This window comes from Eublepharis macularius, chromosome 2 (genome assembly GCF_028583425.1).
Source record: "Eublepharis macularius isolate TG4126 chromosome 2, MPM_Emac_v1.0, whole genome shotgun sequence".
Classification (NCBI taxonomy): domain Eukaryota; kingdom Metazoa; phylum Chordata; class Lepidosauria; order Squamata; family Eublepharidae; genus Eublepharis; species Eublepharis macularius.
Genome location: NC_072791.1, coordinates 32,425,834 through 32,433,054, shown reverse-complemented (window position 1 = coordinate 32,433,054; position 7,221 = coordinate 32,425,834).

Here is a 7,221-nt window from a genome sequence, read left to right as displayed (position 1 = left end):
AAGATCACATTGCAAATTTATAATGACTAATGTGACTTACCAGGGAATCTCAGAAGAAAATCAGCCTATGTTTTATAGATTAAAGCAAAGCTTTTAACGGTGTGGATCATGAAAAGCTATGGATAGTATTAAAAGAAATGGGGTGCCACCACATCTGATTGTTTCGATGTGCAGCCTGTACTCTGGACAAGAGGCTATTGGTAGGACAGAATATGGGGAAACAATGATTTCCAATTGGCAAAGGTGTCAGACAAGGATGCATATTATCTACCCTACCTGTTCAACCTGTATGCAGAGTATATCATAAGGAAAGTTGGATTAGATCTAGAAGAAGGTGGAGTGAAAATTGGGGGGAGGAACATTAACAATTTGAGATATGCAGATGACACCACATAACTGGCAAAAAATAGTGAAGACTTGAAACTACTGATGGTTAAAATAGAAAATGCCAAAGCAGGATTATAGTGGAACATCAAGACAAAAGTAATGACTACTGAGGAATCACACAATTTTAAAGTTGACAATGAGGAAACTGAAATTGTTCAAGATTTTCTATTCATTGGCTCAATCATCAACCAAAAATTGATTTATTTGAAATGTGTTGGAGGAGAGTTTTGGGATACTATGGACAGCCAAAAAGACCAATAAGTGGGATCTAGATCAAATCAAACCTGAATTTTCCCTGGAAACTAAAATGACAAAATTGACTTTTGTACTTTGGTCGCATTATGAGAAGACAAGATTCTCTGGAAAAGTCAATAATGCCAGGAAAAGTGGAAGGAAATAGGAAAAGAGCAAGATCTAAAATGAGATGGCTTGACTCAATAAATGATGCCAAGGGGATTTTTCAGGGTATAAGCTTTCAAGAGTCAAAGCTCCCTTCTTTAGATACCAGCACCAAAAATGATTTATATTTAGAAATAAAATCACAAGTAACATAGGCCTGTCAATATATTCTCCAGAAGGGAGCTTTGATTCTTGAAAGCTTGTACCTTGATAATCTTGTTGGTCTCTTAAGGTGTCACTAGACTCAAATCCTGCTGTTCTACTACAGACCAAAATGGTTGCCTACTTGAAACACTGCACAGTAGTATAGTCTACAGCCTCTGTCCCTTATCAAAGTGTCTCTTTGAATCTTTTCCTTACGGCACAGCCTATTAGCTGTGTAAGAAACCCCTCCTCATTTTACAGTTTGCAGAAAGCGAGGAGAAGGAAATTTCCTGATATCTTCAGGCAGTGTTCCATAAATTGGGAGTAACAGAAAATGTGCACATATGTTGATTTTGCCCATTTGTGGGGTTGCGCCTCAAGGCGGCCCTGCTCAGATAAGTGAAGCTGCCATGGTGGAGCATTGGGAAAGAGACAGCCCCATAGACATGAGGGACCAAGGCTGTAAAGAAACTTATTTACCCAATTTGTTTTTTAGTTTATTTTGGTCAGGCTTTTGAGACGTTCTTTTTTCCTCTGGGAGACTAGGACTGGTCAGCACTATCTATTCCGGCCAGATAAGAGGCCTTGAGCCGCAGGTACAAACCTAAAACAGCTTTCAAGGACAAAGCTTAATGGAGGCTGGCACCAGCCTTCCTGGCTTGTTAGCACATAGCGTTATGAAGCTGAGGTGATGAGTTCTCTTCCCCCCCACTCCCGCCCCGCATCTGGCCTTGAAAGGAGTTCTGAGCTCTTCTTGCACCTGCACTTCCTTCTGTTCCTACTCCTTGGGAACAGTCCTTACTGGAGGACGGTTTGCTCCTGCATGCTATGCAATTGGTGGATTCCTATGCTAAGTGGCAACCATTGCACTTTTGTCTTTTGGATCTCTGGACTTAAAAGAGCTAAAGCTCTCATTTAGACTCTGAAACTTGCTGAAAGTACCATCCAGAACAAGTTCAGGGATTTCTAGTGAACGTAGCCTAGCTTAAATAGCCAGTTTTTTGTCTTCTCCACATACTTCTGTGTTTATTTTTGTTTGCCTTTGCAGTTTTAATAAATTAGCTTTTCTTATATTTGTGAGGCATTAAGAATTGTAGCTTCAATCCAAATCCAGTTCTTTGGCTACTTTGTCACATGCAACCCGGTTAATTGATTTTGGAACTCAGCTTGCCGGGTGCCTACCTTGCAGGGCTGACTTTTGTTTGTTTAGTGTCCTGGGGGCTGGATGCCTGCCTGGTGGTTAGTCCGAGGCTGGTGGCAGCTTATTACCCTGGCAGTGAGGATCTTGCCTTTTGGAAGTTTACCTTCTGACACCACTAAATGTGACTGGCCAGCCCCCTGGGGATCTAGGCAGGCTTGCCAGGAACCTCTACAAAAGTCATGAAGGGCTTTGTCTGTTGGGGCTGCTGGCAGCTGAGATCTGTTAGAAGTGTTAGCGAACGGAGAATTTTATTCTGCTGAAGGAAGCAGCAGTATAGCTAACTGCTGACAAATGTTCTATTGTAACCATTCACTGTCAGAAGAGTTGGGATTATGATTTCACGTTAAGATCTACTATCCCTGTGTTTGACTCATTCACTCCAATGTTTTTAACCTTGTAAATAAAAGTTAACTCTCCCCCTCCCTCTCTTTAACTGTGGCTGGCTGTATGTATATAGGCTCAGGGAAAATAGCACACCCACCCAATTCAGTCTTGTCACAACCAATGTGTCTGAGTAACTACATAATAGCAGCATATACATGAAATAAATATTGAGTGCCCTTACTCCAACAGCACTAGGTAGTAGCTGGGTGAGGGGTGGTTTATATAGGGAACTGTCTAAGATCACAAAAGCCTCTGTTAAAGGGATATGACATTTCACCACCAGAATACTGTTAGGCAGATACACAGAAAATCAATCAATCAATTCTAATTAAATTTATCACAGAAAGAGAATAAATTTTTATTTATATAAAATGAGGGTGAACTTGACCAGCCTTACTGTTTAGGCTTAATTTGCAATACTTCAGATGCATCACAAATGTGAACATTTAAAATACTATTTTCCAGATTGCACATTGATTGGGAACAGCAAAGAGAAGATTGAATTGGCAGATGTAAATCTCAATCTTGCTTGTGTTAAGTATGTTTCCCTTTGATTTCAATGTGAAAGTTACATCTGTGCTCAAAATCCCTCACCCACTGCACCCCCAATTGAAATAAAGAGGCTAACTGTGGCTGGAATGTCACCTAATAACAACAGGAAGCTAACAAGAAAAAAATTGTTTTGTTTCATTTGATAACACAAAGGTATCACACACTATTTATATAAGCAGTTTTAATTACACAGAAGCTTTTTAAATCTGTCGTTCATTATTTCCATGTAACTTCTTCACCAGGTTTCAACTCCCTGTGAAGAGAAAATAAATGATCACAAAAGATACAACATTATTTTCAAGGTCTGGGCCCCCTAGAAAATCTCCACTGATGGAAGGGATTTCATTCAGCAGAGCAATACATCCAACCCCTCCCACTGCAGCCCATAATGTCCCCTGAAATGCTTTTCCTGAGAGAAACGAGTCTACTGAGGTAGGAGAGAACAGGCAAAAATTCTCCTCTGTCACTGGGAATTTCCATTGGATCCAACCCATAGTTCGTAATTTCAGGCTTATTTTATTTAACAAGCAACTATTTTGTAACATCAGCTCTTATTTTAAAACTTCTATACTTCTCTCTCCAACAATATTCAAAGCAATTCATAGTTCAGAACTTGTGTGGGTAAAATAACAGTAATAATAAATTTTAAGAAAGCCTTTGAATTGCTTTTAAAAATACTTTTTTGTGCTTTCTGTAGTAAGTATAGTATAGTAGTTAAGTACTGGCCTAGCACCTAGGAGACTCGGGTTCAAGTCTGCACTCTCCCACAGAAGCTTGCTGGGTAAACTTGGGCCATTTGCTTTTCCTCAGCTTTTCTCCCATTTAAACCAGGAACTCTGTTCATCATACCATACTGACTTTCACGTGGTACATCTATATTGATTTCATTATTTTTCATATCTTCCTTCTTTCAAGGGGCATAGGATAGCATGCATGGCTCTCCCCTCCTCCAATTTATCTTCACAACAACCCTGTGAGTCAGGTTAGGCTGAGAGACAGAGGTGGTCACCCAGTGAGCATCATGCCAGAGTAGGGACTTGAATCCCACTCTCTGCAATGTCCAGCACTTGAACCACAACCACACACCACACATATACATACACATCACATATACGTACACACCATAACAATATACATTAGATACATCAGGAAAACAGAGGTTTTGTTTCAAAGATAACTGCAAATAGCATTGTTTGTTTAGACAGGAGGTTATCCCAGATAACTAACCTCTGAAACAATTTGCTCTTGTTTCTGAAAGTTGCCAGCTTCTCATCATTCCGCCTGTCAAAGTAGCATCCTAGCACAAAGCCAATGGGGACCAATGTCAAGGGCCAGTATTCTCCCACAAAACGGAAGATGTTCACCATAATTACTAAGAGAACAGAGGACCAGAAATGAATAAATATTAAAAGCAGCTGCCTCAAACAAAACACATACGCACAAAATGATTCAGTCACTTGTAATTTTTATTATGCAGAAACACTTGTGATTAAACAACAAGGAAGGGGTGGGGAAATTTTTGGCCAGAAGGCCACATCTGGGTCTCCAGTTGTTTCTGAGAGCTGTAAGCTGGACAGCGGCTCTTCCTGCTTCCAGCGCTGTCAGCTCTAGCTTGCCTGTGTATATATCTGGCCAAGCCAGCTGAGCTGAGGAATCACTGGAGGTTACGGTTTGCTGAAGAACTGGATGCGGCCCTCTTTCCCACTCTGCCGCTGCCAGTGGCTTTCAATGGTGTTTGGTCCTTGAACTTCTTTTTCCGAGACAGCTGAAGTCCCAGACAGATTGAGGGATGGATAAAAATCTCCCAAGGGCTAGATTTTCCCCAGGCTATAATTTGCCCAGCTCTGGACTAGAAGCCGTCTTTCCCAAATCCTGATCTTATGTTCATTTACTTGGGAGTAGGTCCCATTGAATAACACTGAACCTTTGCAGGTTTGGGCTGCAACTGTTCTGGATGCCTTGGTTTCTGGGCAAAAAAGATCTATAACTCTAAATAAATTTGTGCAGCTTTCATTAAGGCATCCAATAAGCTGAACCTTGTTAAACTGTCTGCTACACTCAGGCAACGGGAGGCTGAGAAGGAAACAGCCTCTAGTGTAGGAGTCCCAACATTATTGTTTCTGTGAACACTTAAAATTTTGAGAACAGTTAATGGGAGTCGCCACAAAATAGCTGACATGGGGGGAGGCACTGCCAATCACAAAATGCATTCCATTGAGCCTTGGGCTAATCGCAGTATGTGGGAAGGTTTCAAGCAAAGTGTCTCCCTAGAATGGAGGCAGCTGTTTCTCAGTGGGTAATCCAGATGTTAAGGAGATATCTCTTAGGCTCTTCTGAGCACATCCTATTCCAGTGAGGTGAAGCTAGGACTGAGATGCTTTGGAAGAAGGAAGAAACGGGCACCCCAAACACATCTGTAGGCACCACGTCAAAGATCTCTGCTCTAGTGGTTGCCCATCCAGTCACAAGCATCATTGAACAGGTACCATGATGCCCCTTAGCCACTTCCTAACCCTCTAGGAGGTTGACAGAAGGCTAATCCCCTCACTCCCATTGCAAAGAAAATGGTAAAGAACAGCTGAAATGCCTAACAGCAGATCTCTCTCTACCAATGTCCTGTTCACATTGTGGAAAGAGGAGTAAAAAGCCCTTTACCAGGTATTGGCTTGCATGGAGAGTAAATCATTACTTAGAAGCAATTCTTCCTTGGCTCCCCTTCCCATGACAGCCTGAAATGCCTCCCAAAATGTTTCTCTTGAAGGGTGCATGACACCAGGAGAGCAGCACCAGGGAGGAGCTGGAGAGCTAATGTTGTAGGGAGAAATCAGCAAAAATCACCCCTCCCTCTTGCAGGCATGGATCTTTTCCACAGGATCCCACCCAATGGGTACAGCTAACGTTACTGTTAGGCCCTTTCTGGCCTAACAGGTGAAAATGATGGCCCCTTTCAAAATCAGTTCCCAAAATTAGTTGTTATTAGAGAAAACTTTAACATCCTAAGTGCTTTTATGGCTTCAATCCCATGCACATTTACCTAGCTGTAAACTCCAGTAAATACAAAGGGATTTATTTTTTATGAAATAGATTGGGGTTGGACACTATACACAAACAAAATTCTTACACAGAAAACAATCTGCAGCAGATGTGTTAGGCAACTCACATATGTAGCAGCTTTGATACAGTAAGCCTCTGTTAGGTATTTGCACATAGTAATAATAACTGCACTTAACTCTTCTAAACAGATTAGTGCCGCACTCTGAGTAGTGAACAAAGTCAGTGTTATTATTATCCCCACAATACAAGCTGGGGAACTGGGACTGAGAGGAGTGGCTTAGCCAAGGCTTTGGTATGGCAACAATTGGTATGGCATAGTTACTAGGATGTGAATCAGCACTCAGCTGGTTCGAATCCCACTATTACCATAAGTTTAGTAGGTGGCCTTCAGTAGGCCACTCAGGTCAGCACAACCTCCCCATATGCATTCTGGGAATAATAATAACACTAACTTTGTTCCCCACTCTAAGTGGGGCACTAATAAGTCTTGAAGAACAGTATATAAGCAGTTATTAATATACCCTATGACATTGTCTACTGAAATAGCTTTGAAATTGACTATACTTACACTGTGTAATCTGCCTTGAGTCCCGGTGAGAAAGGCAGACTATAAATAACGTAAATAAATAAAAATAACTGATCTCCAGACTAGAGATCAGTTCTCCTGGAGAAAATGGCAGCTTCGGAGAGTGGACAATAGCACTATACCCTGCTGAGTCCCCTCTTCTTAAACCCCAGCACCTCCAGGCACTACCTCAAAATCTCCAAGAATTTCCCAACCCAGAGTTGGCAACCCTAGTTGGTGGGCTACAGAATGCTGGATTACTTGCCCGTCTGCTCGGATCCAGCATAACTCCTGCTACGATTTCATGCATTTAACGCTAAAAACGGACTGCATTAAATAAAAAAAACACCTTCCTTGTATTGCTTTTTCCCTATTGCCCACCCCCAGATTTTGCACTCTTTCCTCCCTTAGTCCACCTCTCCTTACCGATCAAGGCCTAGCCGCGCTACTTCAACCCCTTCCAGACCAACCAAGGGCACTACCAAAAGAAATCACCAAGCAGAGCGACGAAGTCGGGAGGAACCATTAATCCAAG